Source organism: Grammomys surdaster, unplaced genomic scaffold, assembly GCF_004785775.1.
Source record: "Grammomys surdaster isolate TR1022 unplaced genomic scaffold, NIH_TR_1.0 126118, whole genome shotgun sequence".
Lineage (NCBI taxonomy): Eukaryota > Metazoa > Chordata > Mammalia > Rodentia > Muridae > Grammomys > Grammomys surdaster.
This window is the reverse complement of record NW_021620926.1, coordinates 1,875,206-1,900,957: the sequence shown is the minus strand read 5'-3', so window position 1 is coordinate 1,900,957 and position 25,752 is coordinate 1,875,206. Positions and strand designations below refer to the sequence as shown.

The following is a 25,752-nucleotide window of genomic DNA, read 5'->3' as shown; positions in this document are numbered from 1 at the left end:
ATCAAATCTTCAGAAATTTCCAGCTACTTTGTTCAGACAAGAGATTCATCTCTGCTACATTCAGAAAAGAGTGATCTATTTGTCTCTGTGTTTCATTAAATCGAAGTTTTGAGCTGATAGCTCCAAGCCACTGCTGAGAAAGGTAGAATTTTACTAAAAACATAGATGTGGTTAATATATAATAACCTTTGCAGTAGAAACATCATTTTGAGCTTGGTCATCTAGAATCCCCTTGGAGACAAATCTCTGGGCATGTCTGTGAAAGATGATCTATGTTTGGTTCAGTAAGGTGGGAAGACCTACTGGAGATGTGAGCAATAATGGACACACTAAGTGTTCCACTCACAATTGTGAGCACTTGAATTTAAGCCCCTAGGACTCCTATTTAAAAAGCCGAGCATGACAGCATGCTTGAAACCCCAGTACTAACACTGTAGAAACAGGGCTTTTCCTGGCATTTGGCTGGCCAGCAAGCCCCTTGTCTCAAAATAAATAAATAAATAAATAAATAAATAAATAAATAAAAATTAGTCCAAAGAATAAAGAAGAAAAACAACAGTCATTGATCTCAGTTTGCACACACACACATGAATGCATGCACACAGGTACATATTCTCAATAAACAAAGTAAAGTAGAAGACAATGGACCTAATTTTTATACTTTAAAAGAAAAAGTTATTCCAGCCTAGTTTCATAGTTGTACAACTATCAACCAAATCTTGGAGTTAAAGTCATTGTATTTGGTTGTTTCTTATTATTTTTATTTTATGCATATGATTTTTTTTGCCTGCAGATAGGTCTGTGTACCATATACATGTCTGATGCCTGCAGAGGCTAAAAAAGGGTGTCTGATTCCCCTGGAAAGGGTGTTACAGTCAGTTATGACCCACTATGTGGGTGCTGTGCATGAGAAACAAGTGCTTTTAAGCACACATCCGCCTTTCCAAGCCCTAAGATTAATTTTTAAAATCATACTGAGGACTATTTTTCAGAAAGCCACTGCATAAACCAGTAAAGAAGCAGCCTGAGGCACAGGAAACAGAATGTTCCAATGCAAGTGACCCCTCAGATGAGAAGTGTGATTCCATGTGTCAAGAGGAGAGAGCAGCCTTTCTCCAGGCACTGCAGAAGAAAGTCTGATGGCCATGGGGATGGCTTCACTGGGAAGAGGAAGTACTTAGACTGACTGCCATCACCTTACAAACCTCTGACCTCTACGTGCAGACACATAGACACACACACACACCCTTGCAGACACAAATAAGAGGTTGGGAATATGCAGCAAATTTATTTTCAAAACTCAATTTGATTTATACTTTCCTAGAGAATAACTCCCTGAGCTCAAACCCTGTATAATTTGTGTTCTTCAGGGTTCATCTCAGGCTCAACCTCTCCCCAAGTGGAGCCACTGTCCCTCAAGTGTCTTTAAACATCCCTGCTTTGATGCCAATATTGTGGCTTGAGCATCAAGTCCCTCATTGCTGCCACCTTTTCTGTGTGGTCATCAATTCTGTCTTCTGTTCCTTTTCATGCTAAAGCACGTAACACACTATGTGTTCCAAGCCTTGCAGATTTATCTGCCAACTCTTGGAGAGTGTAGACACCATTCTTGAGGAGTGTAACCAAGATGGATGACATAGAGAACTGTAGTGATCAACAGATAAAAAATTGCCAATAGGGTGATGATGTGATTTTCCTGTTCATGGTGGTCCTTTCTTGATGCCAAAGTTGAACTTACCAATTTGATTACTACTTCAAATATACTTGACTTTTTCAAATATCAAATGTAAAATCACACGGAGAATGTGGTAGAGAATGAATGTCTTGGCTATTAACTACTGAGTGAAAAAAATAATTAACATAAAGTATAGAGAAGGCTAGTATTACGTATGCTATCAAGTATGGTGTCATGTATGGTATCATGTATGATACCATGTATGGTACCACATATGACATTGTATGGCATCACATATGACATCATGTATGACACCATGTATGGCATCATGTATGGCATCATGTATGTGTCATGCATGGCATTATGCATGACATCGTGTATGGCATCATGAATGGTACCATGTATGGTGTCATGTACGGCATCATGTGTGACATCAAGTATGTGTCATGTATGGTATCGTGTATGGCATCATTTATGGTATTGTGTATGGCATCATGTATGGCACCATGTATGGCATCATGAATAGCACCATGTATGGCACCATGTTTGTCATCATATATACCATCATGTATGGCACCATGTATAGCATCATGTTTGTGTCATGTGTAGTACATGTATGGTATTGTGTATGGTATTGTGTATGGCGCTATATGTATAGCATCACACTGCTCTATTACTCTATCGTCTAGTTTTGTCTCTTACTCATCTAGCTACGTTGACTGTTGCCGAGCATTTCTCGGCTGTGTTTTCTCTTTTGGAAGAGAGATATTCAAAAGCAATAATCTACAACATTCTTTACAATTCTTCATCAATTTTAGCAGACAGAGCTGGGCCTCGATTGAAAATTTGATTATTCAGAGAATTCTTTCCCTTGCTTTGATTCAGCTAAAAGAGTGAACTGGTTTGTAATAAACCAAAAATACATTTTACAGCAGCCGTCAGGAAAAGCACAGAATGAAGATAATCCCTCCTCCTCTCCCCGCTGAAGCCAGCTACCAACATAACCTCCAGTTTCTCCGCCAAACCCACTTACTCATCAAATATTTGGTACCCAAGCAATATCCGTTCAGTCCTTGATTATACAGTGAAATCTGAGGACATCCAAAAAAACAACAAGGAAGTGATCGTGTTTTGTTCATCAAAACACTTTTCAAATTAAGCCATCACATCCTAAAATAGTGTATTAGAACCACCCATCAGGACGTCTTCCTGAAGGCATACAAATGTGCGATCCTTGTTTAGAAGTGGGGTGTCAAGTACTGTGCAGATACAAAAATGGCTAATAGCAGAGGCCTAACGAGACACCTGTCAATCGCCTTTTTTTAGCTTTCAATTCATTCGAGTTGTTGGGCACAAACAGCATTTTGCTGACACTTCTGTGTGTGCTTGGGCAATGACACCATTCGAATGAAAATGGAGTTTTGGATATTTCCATCTACTTCTTAAAAGGATGTTTTAAGAATTACAGTATTAACCACAAATGAATGGCTGTTCAGCCTTTCAAATGAAACACAGAAATAGCATGTTAAGCCCATCTGTGGAGGACCAGCTCCCCATTGCTGCTGCAGCTAAATGGGGTTGAGGATATCCTAGAAGAGCCCAGGAATAGAAACTGACATTTTCCTGAAATCCAAAAAAACAAAAAAAAATCCCAGTGAAAGTCAGGAAATTATCTCCTTTAGGGATTTAAAAATCTGAGCTCTTACAGTTCATATGTATGGTAGTTATGTGGAGGAGAAGGAACACACCAGTGGAGGAGAAGGAACACACCAGTGGCTAGCACTGGTTTATAGATGCTTTCCTTTTGAGAGGGAGCAAGATGGCCCAAGACAAGCAAGACCACAGTTCAAAATGAAAGAGGCATTTTTGTAGGCCCTCAAATTAACCCAAACAATTCAAATTAAACAAATCCGTCCTGTCCTCTACAATCTCAGTACCATGAAAAGGAGTTATCAGGAAATCATTCCTGTACATAAAAGTGTATTGCTTTAAAACACCTCCTGGACCAACTATAGCCATTTCACACCCTGTAAGGTAAAATCAGCTGTACATTCAAAATGTTCAAAGTGCCTTCTGCAGGGCCTAATTAGCATGCTGTTAGAGTCTTCTTTCCAAATTTGGATCTTGTGATTCACAACAAACAAGAATGGCATTTCCTTGCAAGAAAACAAGTAAACATGGATGAATGAGATTCCCTTTGCAAGTTTTAAATAATGGTTCCAAGAAAAAAATTTAACACCCATTGATCTGAGATTTTTAAAAATAAACCTTTTAAGGATATTATAGAACAAAAGACAACAGTAATTTTTTAAAACTAAGTCTTCCTGCTTGTGTGTACGTGGGTGGGGGAAAGAGCTGAGACAGGCGACTGTCACAGTATTGCCCAAGCTAGACAGCCTTCGGCCTACTTCATCATCCTCACTGAACATCTGAGGTTGCTCACTGACCGTTGGCATTTATACTTTCTAGATAGTTACACTTATAAGCTTTCTCCCATATTTTGATACTCAAGTCTCAGTGACGTTTGCCTCACTCTTAACCCAATGCCTCAAATGAGCAGTAATCACATGGTGCTAGAGAGATGGCTCTGTGGCTAAAAGCACTTGCTGTTCTTACAGAGGACCCAGGTTTGGTTCTCAGCACCCACATGGTAGCTCACAACTGTTCGTGACTCCAGTTCCAGGGAATCTGACACACCTTCTGGCCTCCACCGCCATTTGCATGCACATGATGCACATATACACACTCAGGACAACACACGTACACATGAAATAGATAGATGACAGATAGATGATAGATAGATGATAGATAGATAGATAGATAGATAGATAATTTTAATAAAAAGAATAGTGTGGCCTGTTAAGTAACAGAGTGATTACATTGCAAGTTTATTCTAATGCGGTATAGTAATATAAATCAAGAAAATAGGGCTGGAGAGATGGCTCAGTGGTTAAGAGCACTGACTGCTCTTCCAGAGGTTCTGAGTTCAATTCCCAGCAACCACATGGTGGCTCACAACCGTTTGTAATGAGCATCTGATGCCCCGTCTTCTGGTGTGTCTAAAGTCAGCAACAGTATACCCACATACATGAAATAAGATTTTTTAAAAAAAAAAAAAAAGAAAGAAAGAAAAGAAATCAATTTTAAAAATCATGAGCTACATATAGGCACTGTTCTTTTTTGTGCATGGAATACAGAAAAGCATTCAAATTTTATGGTATGAAAAAAATCAACATGATTAGAGAGCATCAGAGCGTCTGTGAGTAAGTAAACTATGCAGGGAGCCATGAGGCACAGCTCAAGTCTTGCTTCACTGTCAGACTGAGCTACTCACAGTCCTGGTTCCCACTCTATTCAACCCTCATTTTCTAATTCACCGAGCCAGGCGCTACTGTAAAGGCTTTCAATACAAATTCACTTAGTTCTTAAAAGCAATCCCGTAACTCGGGTCATCTCACTGAGCAGTGACACACGGGCTCACTTTCAGAAGGGTCCCCCACTTGGGTGACGGCTCTCATGTTACCAACTTAAAATCTGAGCCGGAGATCCCAATTTTCATTTTATCCAGATGTGAACTGAAGAGACTAAAATGATCTCACTGGTCCTCTCAAGGTTGGAGAGAACCGTTAACATCCCCACCTTACCGCTGGAGATATGGAAGCAAAGAGAGGCTAAGCAACTGCCTGACACGTGACCACTGCGGGATCCAGGTTGCACCTGAGCTTACCGCTATTATGACCTTAGCACTTAGGGGAGACAAGGGAAGCCATCCGTGCTCAATGCCTTAGCAGTTCTACAGGTGACTAAAGGGAACGTTTGTTTCACTCCCTAGTCCTTCTGTCAATGCCCGTCAGAGGAGCAGGACTGTGATGAATAAAGAGAAGGACACGCATTCATAAACAAGTCAGATTTGAAAAAAGAACTGCTTAGCTCGGTGAAAGGTGAGAGGGGTTTTAAACAGTCTGTGGCAGGGGCTTAGCTATTTGAATGACAAGCTAAACAGGATACCTTTGGGGCTATTTCAGACTCTGATCCCCAAATTAGAGCTTTTAGGAGTGGGATCTAGAGCCCTACATGGGGAAGACCAAGTTAGCTAGGAATGGAGAGGCCAAGGCCGAGGCGGGACACATCAAAGGAAGCGCTCTGAACTGCCTTTTATAGACCTACAAGCTGCCCAACCACCCTATTGTCCAATGGGAAGACATAAATCAAAGGCTGACATCAGCTGAGGATCAGATACTGAAGAAGAGAGGGCTCTGAGTCAAGAGAAAAGTCCCCTGTGGAGAGTAGCATATGGTCTCAGAGCTCTCTCTGTGTGTCTGGTTTAGCCCTTTCTATCTCACATTCTACCTAAAGTAACCATTGATGTTTCAAACCTTCTAAAGTCTACAGCTCAGAGGGATGGAATACGGACAGCTCCATTAACCTAGGTCCTGAGTTATGCTATCTAGAGAGGAGAGTCATCAATATCATCATTGTTATTCGCTATCATTCTGGTCTCTGTCTTTACTTGTTTTGGTTTGTATCTTTTAAGACAATGTCAGCTGGGGGTGGTGGCACAGGCCTTTAATCCCAGCACTTGGGAGGCAGAGGCAGGCGGATTTCTGAGTTTGAGGCCAGCCTGGTCTACAGAGTGAGTTCCAGGACAGCCAGGGCTACACAGAGAAACCCTGTCTTGAAAAACAAACAAACAAACAAAAAGACAATGTCTCTCTATTTATGTAACTCTGGTAGACCTGGAACTCACATGTAGACCAAGCTGATCTCAAACTCACAGAGATCCCCCAGCCTGTGCCTCCCAGTGCTGGGCTTAAAGGTGTGCATCATCGCACCTGCCCCCTCCTAACCTCTTATTTTATTTATTGTGACGTAACTTCCAAAGGCAGGCCGATGAAACCACCTCCTAGATTTGGCCCAAGGAAACCTAGAAAAGCTACTATTCTAAACCAAACACACTCCATGGCCGTACAGCTTACCTAGCCCAGACCAGAGCCAAATGAGAAACGCTAAACAGGCCTAGAAACTAGTAGTGACATGAGTGCTACGTAGGAATGAGTGGTTTTAAAGAAACTCAGGAGTCCTGTGCTGTTGCTGGGTCTGCACTGGACGAGTCTAATGTCCTTCAGAGCCATCTTCACAAGAGCAGCTTCCCTTCTTTGAATACCTCTGCTGCCCTCAGTTTGCCTTGAGGTCTGTGGGCTGGCCAGGGTCTCCCACCATTCTGAGACTCCCACCGTGTATCCTTGAATAGCTAAGACTCTGATGAAAGTGTTCCAAACACATAGGTAATGAGGAGCGAACACAACACGAGTTCTGCACAGGCAGAGGACCTACCTTTGTCATGTCAGAACTTCTAAGTGTTAACCACTCGGCTAGAGAAAAGAGTGATGTCTGCCATCCAGACTGTGGGAGCTTCAATGCTCTCAGGTTCTAACATAGTGGACAGCAAAAACCTGCATCTAGGGATTGATAGATAGACCAGCTGGACCCAGACTCAAGGTTAGCAAACTCCAGGGCTCTCTCAGTGAAGGATGCCTGCCCCCGAACCTGGGTTACTTATACACTTCATGGCTGAGCCAAGACTCCTGCCACCACACTTTAGGGAGCAGATGGAGTCCAGCATTCTTCCCTGCTCTCCACAGTGTCTGCTAGGGATGTCTGGTTCCAGGATGTGTGCTCATTCCTCATCCTCAGACTCAGGGGTAGCTCAGTTTTAAGTAATAAGGGTTTTTTGAGGGTGGTGGCTGGTCACTACCTTTCAAGTCAAATAGAGTGACAATAATGGGATTCCTCGTCCCTGTTGACACATCTGCTGGATAAATCAGTCATTAAAAACAGTCATTGCAAGTGGTGGTGCACACCTTTAATTCCAGCACTTGGGAGGCAAAGGCAGGTGGATTTCTGAGTTCAAGCCAGCCTGGTCTACTGAGTGAGTTCCACGACAGCCAGGGCTATACGGAGAAACCCTGTCTTGAAAAACAAAAACAAAAAAAACAAACAACAAACAAAAAAGCCATTGCATTTGATTTGGGGAGGGGCGGGAGGGGCTGTACTGGCTGGTTTTGTGTGTCAACTTGACATAAACTGAAATTATCACAAAGAAAGCAGTCTCTCTTGAGGAAATGCCTCCAGGAAATGCAGCTGTAAGGCATTTTCTCAATTCATGATCAAGTGGGGGAGGGCCTAACCCATTGTGGGTGGTGCCATCCCTCGGCTGGTAGTCCCGGGTTTTATAAAAAAGCAAGCTGATCAAGCCAGGGGAAGCAAGCCAGTAAGTAGTATCCCTCCATGACCTCTGCATCAGCTCCTGCTTCCTGACCTGCTGCTTCCAGTCCTGACTTCCTTTGGTGATGAACAGCAATATGAAAGTGTAAGCTGAATAAACCCTTTCCTTCCGCACAACTTGTTTCTTGGTCATGATCTTTTGTGCAGGAATAGAAACCCTGACTAAGACAGGGGCTGGGGACTGCCATTCTCTTGTCTCCTGGGAAACCTGGCAGCCATATGGTTACAACCCTGTTCAGAATGGATTACTTGTTCTGATACAGCGTGTTGTCTTTTTCTCCATCCTTTCCAGGCAGCCTACTCTTGTGTTTTTACATTTTTTTGAAGTTCATCCTCCTCACTATTTGAAATAGAGTTCTTCTTCTGACTTTCTTTCACTGGGTCATATGGAGGCAGTATCTAGTCCACCATCTTACCAGAAAATAGCAATGCAGTTTTCATTTGCATCTCCCTGATGACTAAGAATGTTGGCCATTGTTTTTACAAATGTTTTTGGCCATTCATGTTTCCCCTTTTAAGAACTATCTGTTCATTTCATGTCTCCCATTTGTCTGGGAGACATGGGTTTGGGTGAGGGTTTTCTTTTTTTCTAATTCTCTATATTATATATTCTATGTGTTAATTCCCTATTGGATATATATGTTACTGACCAAGACTCTCTCCCATTCTGTAGACTCTTACTTCATCTCCTGTCCGTTGCTTCTTTTACCGTACAAAGGCTTCTCGGTCTTAGGGATGACATTTGTCAATACTGGATATTATTTCTTGTGCTATTATAGTCCTTTTCAAAACATCCTCTGCTTATACCTGTCTCTTGAAGTGATTTTAGATAATTTAGCAATTTTTCCCATCTAGAAGACTCAAAGTTTCCAGTCATACCTTAAGCTCTTTAACCCACTTTGAGTTGATTTCTATAGAGCATGACGCATAGGGATCATCTTTCCTCTTTCTTCCTATAGCCGTAGCTGTGCTTGTTTCTAGGTTCACTATTCAATCCCATATGTCTTTTTGTCTGTTTGGGGGACAGTCTCATGCTATGCTGTTACTATGGTTCTGTTATGGTTTGAGAGTTAGGTACATTTGTATGTGTGCTCATGTGCATGGAGGCCATAGGTTGATGCTAAGTGTCTTCCTTAATTTTTAAATGTTCTTACATTTATTCATTTATTTTATGTGTGCACACACACTTGAGTGCACACACTTGTGTATGCATGTGCACGAGCCTTGTCACACAAGTGGCGGTCAGAAAACAACTTTCAAGAGACAGTTCTCTCCTCCTTCTACCATTGGGTTCCAGAGATTGAACCCATGTTGTTAGGCTTGTCAGTAAGCACCTTAACTGATGGTCTTTAAGAATTCTTTATTACTATTTATTTACTGTGTATACATGTGTTTGTGTGCCATGGCACTCGTGTAGAGGTGAGAGGTCAACTTGTGGACATCAGTTCTCTTCTTCTACCATGTGGATCCCAGGGATTGAACTCAGGTCGTCAGGCTTGCCAACAGCACCTTTAATCACTGAGCCATCTACAGCACTACACACACACACAGGTCTCTCATTTAACCCAGAACTCACCAATTCAGCAAGCCTGACTGGGCAGGAGGCCTAGGTATCCTTCTGTTTGCACAGCACTGGGTTACGGACACACAGCACTGCAGCCAGTTCTTAACACGGGTACTAAGGATCTGAACTTCAGTCATCATGCTTGTGTGACGAACCATCCACCTAGCTCCTGTAGTATGATTTGAAGTCATGTATTGTGAAGCCTTTGGCATTAGTCTTTGTGCGTAAGATTGCTCTGATTATCCTGAGGAGGAGGGTATTTGTTGTACTTCTACATGGGTTTTAGGGCAGGTCTTTTTAGTTTGGTGAAGAATATCATTGGACCTTTGATAGAAATTACATTGAACTGCAGATTGCTCTTAACTATACTGATTCTGCTAATTCTGCTAATTCTGTTCCCTAAACACAAGAGGTCTCTCCACCTTAATATACGTCTTCAAGCATTTATTTCCCTTCATTATCTTGTTTTCGTTATAGAGGTCTTTTCCTCTCCTTGCTTGGGTTTACTCCAAAGTCTTTGGTGTTGCTTGTTTGTTTATTTGTTTGTCTCCGAAGTTCCTAGGAATAGAATTGTTCCCTTTTTTCTCTACAAGTTTATTATACAAGTATGGGGAAACTGCTCGGTTTTGTATGTTAATTTTGTGCCCTGCTATTTTGCTGAAGGTTTTTATCAGATCTAAAAGTTTTCAGGTGGCTCCTTTGTGATTTCTAAGTACAGGATCATCACAGCAGGACTAGCCTGGCTCGTGTCTCCGTTCTTGTCTGACTCATTCTCTCTCATGCCTTATTGCTTTACCTAAAATACCCATGCACTAAGCCGAGACGGAGATAAGGGCACACTCCTGTCCATTCCTACAGTTAGAGGAAATGCTTTCATTCTTTCCCCATTTTATATAATGTTGGCTGTAAGCGAGTCCTACCTGGCCTTTATTATGTTGGAGTGCATTCCTTACTTCTATGTTACAAGCAGTTTCAATATTGTTTCTATTCCTGAGACTCCATCTTCCGTTGCAGATAAATTCACTTTATAAGTCAAAATTTAATTTACCTCAGAATTTTAATGCTAACACTTTCCTCCTCTTAGCAGTTAGCCAGTACACACTGGCTACTTTCCTCCTCAATAAGTCAGACCTTGGATAGGGCTGGTCAAAGTGTTAAGAAAGAGCAAGGCAAGATGTGGGCCTTAAAGAACTGGCAGAAATAGAGACAGGTCCTCCATGTATGGCTGTGAGACATGGTTTAAAGCTGAGTCCTGATTCAACAGATCTACCTCTCTGTGAGATCTGAGGCCCATGGGAGCTTGTATTCTTAGGTGCTACAGAGGCAGGGGTCGGACTGAGACTGTACACGCATGCATATATGCATACATTCTCGAGTGCATACACAGACTTCCCTGATTCCAGTCTCAGTTATGAGTGTTGTTAGGAACTCAGTCAGTGGAGAGCAGCAGGGACAATCCAATCTGCTGAAGGCTAACTGTTGGCATGGCATTTCCCATCAAGGAAAGGGGAGAACTTGTAGGAGGGGTTTCCAAGGAAGCAAGACTTTAGTATTGGAAAACAGGGGTCAAGATGAGTCCAGGACTCTTCAGCTACTGGGTTTCCTGGGAGCCCAGGTAAGCAGAACTCACAGGGCCCCACAAGGAGCAGGAGATTCCGATGGCAGCTTCTTGATGTCTCAGGAAGCACAACCTTCCCAGGATCAGAAACTCTTGCCTATGGCCACAGGACTTTGGATCTTCCAAAGGGACCCAGAGTTTCCCCCCAAAAGAGCCAGTTATCACAAACACAAACAGCTCTTAAATAAACATGACAAACTGCAGTCTGTATGGAGGTGCTACCTTGGTTATCTACACCCCAGAGAACAGGCTAGTGAGTCTTCAAGGAATGAGAAGACTGCAGGAAGGATGCTTTTGGAAAAGATGTACACACGTAAAGAATCTCCACTCGGTGGACAGGGATTAGCTGAAGGGCTCACTGCAGGCCATAGCACTGGTACCTGAGGCATGATGCTTCCTGGAGTGCTGTAACTGGAGAGGCTGTACACACATTCTGTACCCAGACAGGTCAACAAATATGCAGCCCTTTCCTGTGTGTAATTCCACATACTCCTGGCTCAGGACAGTGTCGAGTTTCCATCCTGGACTTTTCTAATCCAGGCAGGCTTTCTCTGCTTGGGAAGGGAAGGACGTTCTCAGATTCAAAGTTAGTAGGTAAGGCTGTTCAGAGCAGAGTCAGAGATAGATAGCAAAGTGGCTCCTCACAAAAGCTGTTTGTTCTGTCCTCAGTCAAGTCGAAAATGAAATGACCACCATGCTCATCACCAGGGAAGAGATTCTTACATTTAGAATTATGGAAGGGGGCTCTTTTCCAGAGACTTCAGCAGTTTATATAAACCATGGATCTTGTTTCAAGGAGATATGAGAGATAATTTTGATAGAAAAACAGAACTTCAGACAAACAGACAGACACACATACACACACACACACACACACAGAGAGAGAGAGAGAGAGAGAGAGAGAGAGAGAGAGAGAGAGAGAGAGAGCCCAGCAGCTACGAGCTATCCCAAAGTTTGTGAGTTTATGTTCCAGCACCCATGCCAAGTATTTCACCATTGCTTGTAACTCCAGCTCCTGGGGGAAAGGAGAGGGAGAGGTGGGCAGGGGGACATGTGTGCATATTATAACACACACACAGAGAGAGAGAGAGAGAGAGAGAGAGAGAGAGAGAGAGAGAGAGAGAGAGAGAGAGAGAGAGGGACTCTTAGTTTAAAATATAAAAATTTTTAAAAAGAAACAACATCCTCCCCCAGAGGCATTGCAGGTGTGGCTCCTGTATCACGTGTGCATCAGTAGACGGCAGAGAGGAGAGAGGCTACGACTATGCTCAGTGTTTCTGACCTGTGAACACTGAGTAATTGATTAGTAGCTTAACATTCCCTGAAAAAAAGCAATCCTGAGATGACTACCAGTCAGGCACCAAGGGGGCCTAGATAAGGAGCTAGCCAGAAATGACCTTCAGTCTGGTGCCGGGCAAGCCCAGACAGGATGGGGACAAGCTGGAGAATAGAAGAAACTTGCCTAGGACCATAGGAGGGAGTGAGCCTGAGACAGATGACCCTCTCAAGGGGCCACTTGAGCAGGTCGGGTGGGGAGTGAGTCCAAGACAATCACCAAACCAGTGCCTTGGGGCCTGGATGAAGAGCTAACCTGAAATGAACACCAGTCTGGCTCTGTACAGGCCTGTGGGGGCAGACCATGCCTGACATGAACCCTGCCCAGTGCTATAATGAATGAATGAGTGGAACATTGCATGTTGAAGAGCACTCCGGAGATGACCCCAGACATTTGGAGAGTTGTAGTACCACTAAGAGGAGCGAGTAAGTGGTGGAGAAATTGAAGAGAAACAGAAACAGAAAGATGTGTGCACAATGAAGAGAGACAAAACTGGGTAATAAGGAACACCATAAGGTGGGAAGCCGGTAATGGCACCTGGGACTATGATGGGGTCCTGGACTGTGTTGGCACCAGAGCCCCATATCTGGGTCTACTGGCCCTGTAGCATCATGGGTCTGTTACCACCAAAGACCAGGCAGATGTTCCTAGTCTGGGCTTCTGCTCTGAGTCATGTTGATGTCCAAGGGCTGTATAGAACTAGACCCACCCCTCACCTCAGCAGCCCAGGATAGTTGGCCCTGGGGTCATGAGAGCAGGAAAGCTGACCCTGCCCCTAGCCAGCTGCAGTGCTTGAGAAAATAAGCTCCTTCAGGTTTCAGAAGTTGTAGGTAAGCTGTCTCCAGAAGATAGGACCATTCCACACCATGGGAGAGCTGACCCTACCCCTCACTAGCTGCACTCAGAAGAGTGGACCCTGCACTCACCTGGGAAGCACAGTAGATCTGATCCTGATTGCAGGGGTGTGGGTGAGCCAGCTCCAGATGGGAGAACTGGCCTTTCAACTTATCTACCATGTAGAAGTGTGGGCAAGGCAGAGATGACCTCCTCCACTCTTGCTCCTTGCCTCCTATGGCAACTGGGAGAGCTGGCCCTGGGGTTGTGAAGGCAGGAGAGATGTCTCTGCCCCTGACCTGATGTAGCACTCAGAAGAGTGGGCCCTGCACCTCACCTGAGCAGCAGGGTAAAACTGGCCCTGGTTGCCTGAGAGCAGGAGAGCCTGCAGGATGACCAGGTCAGATATCTCTGAAGCCCAGATCCAGGGCTTTGAATTGGCCCACCCAGCATCTACCCCATCCATGAACTTCTGGGGTGCATGAGGGGCTGGTCCTACATATCCAGAACTAGAGAATCTCTGTGACACAGAGAAACAAAAGGGTATCTGAGAGGAATTCCAGTAAGGTTCCAGTACTGATAGAGTAGCAGAAGCCAGAGGCCTCATACCAGGCCAATGAGTCATTGCTATGAACACTTGCAAGCAAAGAAGTGTGGACAAAGGATATAGTGTGGGACACACTACAGCTTCCATAATGAGACTTTTTTTCTCTGTTGGGAGGGGGAGGTTACAATGGTGGAGGTGGGTACAAGGGGAGGGGAAGATGAGCGGAATTGGGGCACATGATGTAAAATTCCCAAAGAACCAATAAAAAGTTAAACAAACAAACAAACAAACAAAAATGTTAGCTATAGGTATATCTCAGCTAACAGAGTATTTGCCTGGCATGAGGCCCTGGGGTCGAGCCTCAGCCCTACACAAACTGGGCATGGCAGTATTCACCTACAATCCCAAGTTCTTGAAAGGTAGAAGTAGGAAAATTTGAACATCAGCTCTGCTTGGCCAACTTGAGAATCTATCTCTTTCTTTTTTTCTTTTTCTAAGGAGTTGTCTGAGGGGTGCTGATGCTGAAACCATGGACAACTATTTGAGGAGCAGCAGTGCCATGGAGACTCTAGTTTGCAGGACAACAGGGATCGAAATAAGAAAACATCGTCAGCATCATAACAGGAGTCTGTGGGAATGGAAAGTCCCAACACAGATCAAATCCACTGGGCAGGCTGTAAGGCTAGAGAACAGACGGTCCTTTTGTTGCATACTAAAGACACCCAAGACACAGAAATCTGACAAGTGTGCATAAGAAACACAGAGAAATATTCTGTTTACCTTGATCTTGTCACAGCTATCTGTGACCTCTGGTTCAAAGTCAGTCATCAAGAGAAAATCAGAGACCTCCTATGGAAGAGGAAGACTCTTCAAGGTGATTTATAGGGGGAAAGACTGATTGACACACAAAAGAAAGTACAACATAGAAAGCTCACACTGTCTAATAGAGGCAGGACAGTGACAGGCACTGTCCCTAAAGGCTAGGAAAATGACAGGCACTGGCCCTGCCACCAACTGAGGACCTCTTCACATTCCTTACACCTCTTGTTAGTCAAAGTGAGGACAGATTCTAAGGCCATCCTGGAAGTACTGAACCTGACACAACCTATCAGGTCTGCTCTTTGAATCTTATCCAGTTTGTCATGAGTGCCCTCAGAGCCACTGCAAAGCCAGCCCAGCCCAGCTACAAATTTGAGTCTTTTCCTATGGAACCTGGTTTGGGATTGGAGGAAAAGAGGCAGCCAATGTTAGTGTTCTGTCTAAACTCCACCTCCACAGTTACCTGGCAACAGCCAGGTATGCTCCTCCCCACAGTTACCTGGCAACAGCCAGGTAGACCTGCCCACTATAAAAGGGGCTGCTTGCCCCCATTCCTTCCTCGATCTCTTACTCTCTTGCTGTCTTGCCTCTAGCTTCCCCCGTCTCCTTACCCCTCCCCATTTCCCTTCCCCCTCTCTCCACGTGGTCATGGCCAGCCTCCACTTCTCTCTCTCCTCTTTCTCTGTCATCTTCTCCTATTTCTCTCCCCCCACACACACCTTTGCCCTATCTCCTGAATAACCCCCACCCCTGGAACTGTTCAGTGCACTGAAGTCTAACAGCCATGATTGGTGGGGAAGGATTATGAGGCAGCGTCAGTTGGAGGTTTTGCTGTGAAAGCTTTATACTATACCAACCAAGCTCCACACTTTCCTCACTCCTTTAACAAAATAATGTTTTGGGGAGGAGTCTGGTTGGAGTCAGTTTACAGGGGTTCTTTGTTCAAGGTGGGAGTTATATATTCAACACAACGTTAACTCTAAATAACCCAAATCACAACTCAAAGACTAAATAAAGCATTCCAGAATTCTTTCCTGTTGAGTGATAAGGAAAGTTGAGGTAAGATGGCTGCAGGGTGCGTGAGTCAGTGGCTTGGTGACATCATCGCAGACAAAGGTTCAGTAAGAAAATTTGTCTCAAAAAAGAAAATAGTGGAGAAGCAATTGAGGGAGACACCCGGTGTCAGCCTCTGGCCTACTTCCATGCATACACACTAGACAGATAAATCAGGTAGAGTTTGGTGGCTTCAGTGAATACTGATCAGATAACCTGACCATGCACTCAGTGTGACTCAGTGTCCTCGCTAATTTTATGTCAATTTGACACAAAATTTTATGTCAATTTGTCACCTGAGAGGAGGAAACCAAAATTAAGAAAATGCCTCAGTGAGATTGGGCAAACCTTAGTGACTGATGTGGGAGGACCCAGATGGTTGTGGGTGGGGCCACCCTGGGCTGGTGGTCCTGGGTGCTGTAAGAAAGCAGGCTGAGCAAGCCATGGGGAGCAAGCCAGTAAGCAGCACTCCTCTATGGCCTCTGCACCAGTTCCTGCAGAGGTGACAGAACTCTAGCCCTGACTCCCTTTGATAATGAACAGTGATATATAGAACCCTTTCCCCCCAACTTGCTTTTGGACATGGTGTTTTATCACAGGAATGAAAACTGTAATTGAGACACCTGTCGTGTAATAACAAATCAACTATTAGGCAGGAGGAACTCTCCCAAGCATCCTAAAATATGTGCCCCTTCCCAAAGCATGCACCACTTCATCTTTTCACACAATGGAAGTAATGTTTTGTTTGGCATAGTCACAGATCCTGAACCAGAGGTATCTAAGAACCTAAGAACGGTGTCTAGCTTCCTGGGGACAGGAAATACTTGCTCTTTAAAACCTTTAGACTTAAGGCCATTTGCCATGCAGTGATATGAGGCTGAGGCAGGAGGATCCTCAGTTGAAGGCCAGGCTGGGTTACACTGAGAGACTCTGTTTCAAGAAAAACAACAACAAAAAAGATATAATAATAAAGCAGGCTGGTGAGAAAGGGAAGCAACTGATGCTCACTGAGTTCTTCCCAGCTGCAGTGAACACAATCAAGGGACTCAAACTTTTATCACAAGTCAGCATACAACTCTGAGGACAGAGAATACTTGGAAGCACAGAGAAGGTGGTAATTCTATGTCAAACCTGCCCCGGACATTTTAGTTTATTTTGATCGGTTATTATCTTAGGCTTTGTGTATGAGCTGCAATGACTCTTTCAATCCTCTTCACTGTGTCTTCGAATCTTCTAATATTTTTAAACTTCATCTCACACTCAACATGAGAAAGCCAGTTGGCTAGACCTTCGGAAAACAGGTCCAAGTTGCTGAAGGTGGGAACTCTGCATAGAAGTCGTGTCAAAACGCTACCTGCTGCCTCGGCATCTTTGTTCACTGAAGCAATCATTAAAGGATGATCTATAACTCCAGTTCCAGGAGGCCCAATGCCTTCTTCTGACCTCTCCAGGAACCAGGTACACTCAGGGTGAACATACATGCACTATGCATGCAAAAACAAACAAGTGAAAAAAATCACCCACATACAAATAAAACAAATCTTTTAAACAGCTATCTTAAACATCACGAGAATGGTGTTCTTCTCATAACTGAGAGTGCCAAGTCCCATGAATGCACAGGTTAGTCTGATGTACAGGAGTCTCTGTCTTCATGCCCTTTGGGGTTAGGAGGGGTCTGGCAAGGCAGCCCAAGTTATGCCATTCTAACTTGGTGGTCCTGGCTATCATGCATTTCCCCAACAGCTCTGCCCTTTCATGTTGGGAGAATACAGGCACGTCATTTGCTTCCTCTGGAATTTAATCTCTGTCTTTGGGAAGAGGCAAGAATGAATGATAACACCTTTCTTGTGTATTGTAAAGACTGAAGATGACTTATTTTTAAAAAGTCAGTACATATTACACACAGTGAGAATGCAACAAACTTTTGATTTCCTTACTGTGCATTTCTTCTTGTTCTCTTTGAGAATTTTAAGTCTAACACATGTTTTTTAATTGATTATTTTATTTATTTCCATTCCAAATGTTGTCCCCCCTTTCTGGTCCCCCCTCCACAAATGCCCCCATCCCATTCCCTTCCTTTTTGCCTCTAAGAGGGTACTCCCCCACCCACCCACTCGTGCCTCACTCCTCTAGCATCCCCCTTTCACTGGGGCAACAAGCCTCCACAGGACCAAGCACCTCCCCTCCCATTGATGCCAGATAAGACAGTCCTCCTCTACATATGTATTGGGAGCCAGCCCAACCTTGGGATCCATTCCATCCACAGACACCAAATCCTGACACTATTGCTGATGCCAAGATGTGCTTGCAGACAGGAGTCTAGTATGGCTGTTCTCTGAGAGGCATTGCCAGCATCTGACTAAGACAGATGCAGATACTCACAGACAACCATTGGCCAGAGCCTGGGGACCCCAATGGTAGAATCGGAAGGACTGAAGAAGCTGAAGGAGATTGCAACCCCATAGAAAGAACAACAGTATCAACTAACCAGGATCCTCAGAACTCCCAGGAACTAAACCACCAACCAAAGAGTAACATATGGTTTTTGAAATTCACTTCAATTGTATGAAAACTATACACAAATGGGAAGAATAGGAGAATTTTGAAGTTGTATAGACTAGAGACCATATTGGTCAATTTCTGTGGCTGTAGCAAAAGACTTGAGTCTGGTCACGTTATAGATAAAAGTGTTATCAGCTCACAGTATTAAAGATCCAAGATCATTACAGTAGCTCAGCTCTCACAAAGTCTTCCCGACTACATCTCACCATGGCAGATGGCATCATAACAAGAATCTGTGCAAGTCAAAGACCTTACAGGATAACACAGTAAGTCAAAAGGACTCAGGAGCCAGACTTGTGTTTTCTTTAACAAGCTGTCCTTGTGGGCACTAATTAAGTCCCCACAACATATGCGTTACCTCTCAGAGAACATTCTCATAACTAAATCACCTTGCATTGGTCCACAACTCTTCAAGGGTCTACCACTTCCAGCACTGCTACACTTGGGACCAAGATTCCAGCAAATGAAACCGGAAGCCATACTCAAATCACATCCAGATTATAGCAAAAATGAAAATAGGCTCTGGCAGAGAGGTTCCCAGGAAAAGAAAGAGAAGGAGCTGGTCCGGAATATGTCATAAAAGGAGATTTGACCATGCTTACAGTGGGGCAGAAGGAAAGAAAACCCCCTATTAAAAGCTTTATTTGTGGGAACAGAAATACGGCTCAACTGTTAAGAAACACTTGTTTTTACAGAGAACCCAAGTTCAAGTCTCAGCTGACTTGAGTACATGACAACTGAACTATATGCATGGTGGCTTACAACCATCTATAACTCCAGTTCCAGGAAGCCCAATGCCTTCTTCTTACCTCTCCAGGAACCAGGTTCACTCATGGTGAACATACATGCACTATGCATGCAAAAACAAACAAATGAAAATAATCACCCACATACAAATAAAACAAATCTTTTAAACAACTATCTTTTTTTTTTTTTTTGGTTTTTCGAGACAAGGTTTCTCTGTATTTCTCTGGCTGTCCTGGAACTCACTTTGTAGACCAGGCTGGCCTCGAACTCAGAAATCTGCCTGTCTCTGCCTCCCAAGTGCTAGGATTAAAGGCATGCACCACCACTGCCCGGCATTTTAAACAACTATCTTTATTAAAAGCTTTATTTGACTCATTTCACCCTAAAGAAAAGGGTTCACTTATAACGCTATCAGATAATACCATCTAACAGAACTGTGCAATGAACAGAACAGTGCTCAACATGGCAGGTGCTAGTTTCCTGGACTACATACATCAAGTGTGGATGCTATGAAAGAAGAACTGATTTGGGGGAAGGGGTAAGAGTGGCAGTCAGAAGGGGTAAGTGTGTGTGTGTGTGTGTGTGTGTGTGTGTGTGTGTGTGTGTGTGTAATCTAAAGAGTAGTCTCAGATGTCACTCCCCAGGACCTACTCACCTTTTGTATTTATCAGTTTGTTCGCTTGTTTGGAAAGGGCTTTCACAAGGACCTGGGGCTCACCAGTTAGGCTAGAGTATCTGGTAACAAGCCCCAGGAATGTTTTGTTCCCCCCTCTCCAGCACTGTGATTACAAGCTGTGTCACCATGTGTAGCATTTGACTTTGGTTCTTGGGATCAAACTTGAGCTGTCATGCCTCTGTGGGAAACACTTTACTGACTCAGCTATCTCCCTAGCCTCAAGAGCTAGCTACCATATTGAGTAGTACATTCTAAGTAACGTACAACCTTGATGTTTTCCTTACAGGCTCCTTACACTGGGGCTGGGGCAAACCACTCAGTGAGAAAGAACATTTGCTGCACCAGCGTGAGGAGCTGAGTTCAGATCACCCTGCAACTGCATAAAGAAGAGTCAGGCCTGGCCAGACATGCCTGGAACCTCAGCACTACGGGAAGTAGAGACAGGAGCATCACTGCAGCTTGCCAAACCAGATTATCTCAAGTTAGTGAGAAGACCCTGTCCTAAGGGAATAAGGGAGACAGGCCTGGAGGAGGAAACATCTTGAGCTCTTCGGGCCACTGTATTTGCATGCAGAGGTGCATGCAACATGCATCCACACATATGCACAAACAAACACTACACACATACAGGACACACACACCCTCACAAGAAAATTAAAATAAAATGAATTTCCTAAATTATGCATACACAACAATTCGCCAAGTCTACAGTTGGCTTAGACAGATACATATCTATGATCTTGTCCAATCATAACTGCTCAGTGCATGGTAACAGAGCTAAAATTTAACAGGAAAGATCCTTTCCTATGTCTACCAGTTCTAATAGTATGGCATTAGTGGCTAATCCCCTTCGACCAACTGTAAACACAAATTACAACCTTCCATGTTCTAATTAAGTTGGAATACTGCTCCCCTGCCTAATTTATGAGAAATCAATTGCTGTAACTACATATCACCTTATTTGACCATAATGCTTATAGAAGAAATGATTAATTTCAAAAGATCCCAGAAATAAGGCTATGACCTAAACAAACTCATAGTAAATCTGTCTCCTGGCCCCAGGACCACGCTGCCCTCACTTCAGATGATGAACTGCATCACAGTCACAGTAATGACTGTGATGAAAACAGATTTTATTTTTAGCTCCATCTCTTTATGTTTTGTACACAACAGTAATGTTTACAACTTTACAGGGCTTTTTTTTTCTTCCTGAGTTTTCTAAGCATCTTTCTACTCATGTATGGTACAGAGATCCTAACAGTATTCAAAACAAAACCTATCATTTAAGATGTGGTCAGACAATGTCCAGGGACCGATGGTGTGGTGGCATTTCTAGGAAGGGTAAGGCAGGTGGATTGCTACAAGTTCAAAGTCTTGGAGAGTTTACTAAAATGGACATTCTAGAAGAAAGGAGTCCATATTTCACAGTGGTGAAACTGGAATGTTGCATATCTTGAATTATCTGAGATCTTAACCTGTTGTTCTCCAACCAGGTGAAAAAGCATCCCTTAAGCAGAGAATAAAAGAAGCTTTTCCAGGAAAGTAGAGGAGGAGAAGAGATATCATTTCACCTTCTGTGCTAAAGGCCAGATCCACCTACATTCAGTTTACTGGCCAACAACATACTTAAGCTTCTATGAGTTGTTTCTGGCACCTGTGGTCACCTGTGTCCTTTTAAGCATTGCACCTTTCCAAACCCCCAGGGGTTATGCTCCTTCACTTCCTATTCCCCTGACCTGCAGATCCCAGCTTAGACACTATCTTATTAAGAAGGCTCTTCCACTTCCAGGGCTGGAGAAATAGTTAATAGCACTTGTTACTTTTGCAGCAGACTGTAGCTGCTCTTTGCTGCTTTGTGGGTTCTTCTTTGTTCCACCTTCTACTCTATCACCCTTGGGTTCATTCCTTAATGCTAGATAAGAGAGAAACAAAGATAAAGGGGAAAGAAGGGGGGAGGCAGGAGAGGGAGGTAGAAAGGAAGGGAGGGAGGGAGGAAAGAAGTGAGGAAGGGGGATGAGGAGGGGACGGAGGGGAAGGAGGGAGGGGGAGGGAAGGGAGAGGAAGGAGAGAGGGAGAGGGAAGAGAGAGATCCCTGAATCTAACTTCTTTCCTTTTGTTTCTTCTTGTGACTACAGCTACTAACAAATAGCAGGGAACCTTCCTAAAAGACCAATAACCACTGACCAGGCCGCGCAGAAGCCCTAGTATTTATGTACCCTCTGAAAAGTTCCCAGAATTCCAAACATCATGCAATCACAGAAATTATCTCCATCTGGCAATACCACTCTTCTGCTAGAGCACAAGGCAAATCATAGTCAGCTGCTGAGGACAGTCTAAAGCATCCCCACATCCCTACACCTGGGATCAAAACCAAGCACATTCTTATAACATTTCTGTGAGTTGTTTTTTTTTAAAGAAACCAAAATTCCAGAATTCTGAAAAATGTCACTGGAGCAGACTCAGATTCAGCTCTCAATACTTACATGGTAGCTCACTACCTTTTGCAGCTCCAGGTCCAAGAAATCGCATGCCCTGTTCTGACCTCCATGCACCAAGCATGCACGTGATGCACATGCATACAATGCAGGCAAAACACACATTGAAAGAAATGAACAAATCTAATTTTTTAAAAAAGGAAAGTGTCTACCCCAAAAAAAATTTTTAAAGAAATACCATTCACCTTCCATACCTCCTTGGCATCAAGTATTTTACAATCTCTGATCTTCATATCTCTAATATGATCAAAGTTCACTGTATACACGCATTAAAATATTACAATGAAGCCTAGAATTTTGTATAACTATTACAAGGTAATAGAAAATGGAGGGGAAAAAAAACCAAAAGCCTGACCCTCCTTATCGCAATTGCCTCTCTGAACTTTGTCTTCAGCAGCCTACTCAGTGCAGGAAACTGCATCTGCCATGTTCCCCACCACCTAGAGGGCTTGGCCCAGAGTCAACACCAACAAGGAATGCATGAGGTTTGTCATGCGTTTCTGCTTTCTCATTAGAAGCTGACAAGAAGACAATGCTTTTTGTTTATTGGTTATTTTATTTACATTTCAGATGTTATCCACTTTCCCTATTTCCCCCCACCCAGGAACCCCCTATCCCATCCCACCTCCTCCTGCTTCTATGAGGATGTGCCCCCACCTACCCCCCACTCCCACCTCCCCATGCTCGAATTCCCCCACACCGGGGCATCCAGCCTTCTTGGGACCAAGGACCTTCTCTCCCACCTATGCCCGACAATGTCATCCTCCCCTACATATACAGCTGGAGCCATGGGTCCCTCCCTATGTACTCCCAGGCTGGTGATTTAGACCCTGGGAGCTCTGGTTAGTTGATATTGTTGCTCTCTCCATGGGGCTGCAAACCCTTTCAGCTCCTTCAGTCTTCTCTCTCACTCCTCCATTGGGAACCCCATGATCAGTTCAATGGTTAGCCGTGAGCTATGTATATGTCAGGCTCTGGCAGACCTCTAAGGAGACAGCAATATCAGGCTCCTGTCAGCAGGTACTTCCTGGCATCCACATGAGCACGTGTGTGCCTACACGTTGGATGGATACCCAGGTGTAACAGTCTCCAGACCGCTTTAGCCAACGCATTTTTGAAGCTCAGGAGATATTTTCGACTCTACTTAACAGGATTGATGTTACAGAGATCAACTTCTCAAAGCCCCCCTGCTCCCCCAGCTTCCCTGCTCCCCCAGCCCCCCCTGCTCCCCAGCCACCCTGCTCCCCCAGGCCCCTGCTCCCCCAGCTCCCAGGCCAGCTCCCCTGCTCCCCCAGCCACCCTGCTCCCCCAGCTCCCCTGCTCCCCCAGCTAAGGCCAGCTCCCATCTCACTACAAACATCTGCTTCCAAAAGTATTTTCTCTGCAAAAAATAATAAGCTCTGCTGTGGAGCCAGGGTTAAGTGTCACTGTTACAAAATCAACACATTAATTTCTCTTAGGAACAGCCGCTAGCAGAAGCACTGTTTTGTTTCTTTGTGGTAATAATAATTATCTCTTTGAAAACCGCTCGTTGCTTCAAACTTCAGTCTTGCTACTTCAAACATGCTTCTTGTTCCAGCAAAGTCAACATGACCTGAGGGTCTATTCAGAAATGCAGACTCTCAGACCCCTCTCCAGATCTCCAGAGTCAGAAAACTGCCTTTTAACAACAACTCCAGATTAACACAGATGCATGGTTCCCAACTTGCTTTGGGGAGTAACAGGCCAGATAAGATACTTTAAGCCCATAAAATTGTATTTGCTGTGCACGGAGTGAGGCCACAGGGAGGAGTAACAAGGACAGGTCAGATGGCATCAGCACAGGCAGAGACTGACTGTCAAGTAGAAGAACCACTAAAATGGCCCCTGCCTTCCTATGGACCCTGGAGCTGAGAGGAGAGGGAAAGGGGCCAGGAGTCGAAAATTAAGATGAGTAAAAGTAGATCCAGTGCCTGGAAGAATCTGGAGCCTGAGTTCTTGAGTGCAGCTTTTCTCAGAAGCCTGGAATGCACTGGGCAGTCTGGTATGGGCAGTTTGCCTGCATGGCAAAGCCTCAGTACTGCCCACATTTACACAAAGACGTTTGTATTGGTGTTTGATATGTTTTGTAATGTGGTGGCATGGTGTGGCTGTGGGCCCATGCTGAGGCACCCTTCCCCCAACCCCCCAGATATTAGCCATACCACAGGTCTAGTATAAAATAAAGTCTATTTGGAACATGAGAAAGGTGTATGGGAAAGGGAATAGAGGCAGAGAAAGAAAGGAGACAGAGAAGGACAGAAAGAGAGAGAAGAGAGAAAGAAGGGAAACAGCAGGTAACGTGTGGGGAGAGAGCAAGGTGAAGTGAACTGAGAGAGAGCGAGAGTGAGAGCGAGAGTGAGAGAGTGAGAGAGCGAGAGCAAGGAGAGAGAGAGATTGGTGATTTCTGGATCCAAAGTTTTCGCCATCCAGTAACATGGCACTTAGCTCCATCACCTAAGCAACCTAGGAAATCAACCAACATACACTGATTGACAGATTTGTTTCGAACAATAGCTCTCAAATCATCGGCTCCCTGACCAAGCAAAAGCAACTTGAGAAAGCCTTAGAAATTCAAATTCTTGGTCCTTATCCTGTAAGGGTGAGCTGGAGTGGTGGGTCAGCAGTTAAATACACCCAGCACCCACACGGCTGCTCTCACCATCTGTGAGTCCAGCTCCAGGAGATCTGATGCCTCTTCTGGCCTATGTGAACAATGTACACATGTGGTACACAGACATACATGTAGGTAAAGCACTGATACATGAGCAGGGTCAGGTAGTGAGGTGGGGCTCAGCTGATGATCTTCTGGCCTTGTGATTCTCTCTTACTGTTCTAGGGGCCAGAAGCTGCTGGCTGCTGGCAATTTACCTCTTAACTGTCCTGAGGCTGAAAAATGATCACTTTTAACAATTCTTCTGTCCTTAACTCTTTGCTGAAAGCTGCTGCCTTCTGGTAATTTGACTTTCACTGATTGCCTGCCTGTTGATCCTACTCCTACAACGCCACACCTCCAAATAGTGCCAGTCCCTGGGCCAAGCATATTCAAACCACCACATTCCACTCCCTGGCCCCCATAGGCTTGTTCAAACTTAAGAGTCTTTGGGGGTTATACCTAAACATAGCATAACGCAAAATACATATAGTTCAATTTCAAAAGTCCCCATAGTCTATAGCAGTCTCAACGATATTAAAAGTCCAAAGTTCAAAGTCTTTTCTGAGAGTCATTTAATCACTTAACTGTAATCCCTATAAAGTCAATCAAAAAGCAGATCACACATCACAGGATATACACTACCATTCCAAAATGTCATAGTGAGGAAATACTGGACCAAACAAGACAAAAAAAAAAAAAAAACCCAGCCCAACTAGGCAAACTCTAAACTCCGTATCTCCATGTCTGATGCTAAAGTGCTCTTCAGCTCTCCAACCCCATTCATCTTTGTTGACTGCAACATAATTCTCTTTGGCTGGTTCCACTCCCTGTTCGCAGCTTTCCTCAGCAGATATCCCATAGCTCTGG

General features: G+C 44.1%; 1 non-coding gene across 1 annotated transcript; it reads left to right on the top strand.

Moving 5' to 3' along the window:
- Positions 1–12,325: 12,325 nt before the first annotated feature.
- LOC114611684 lies at positions 12,326–12,461 on the top strand. Its single transcript, XR_003709876.1, has one exon. It is a non-coding gene; the product is annotated as a small nucleolar RNA SNORA17 (small nucleolar RNA).
- The last annotated feature ends 13,291 nt before the right edge of the window (positions 12,462–25,752 follow it).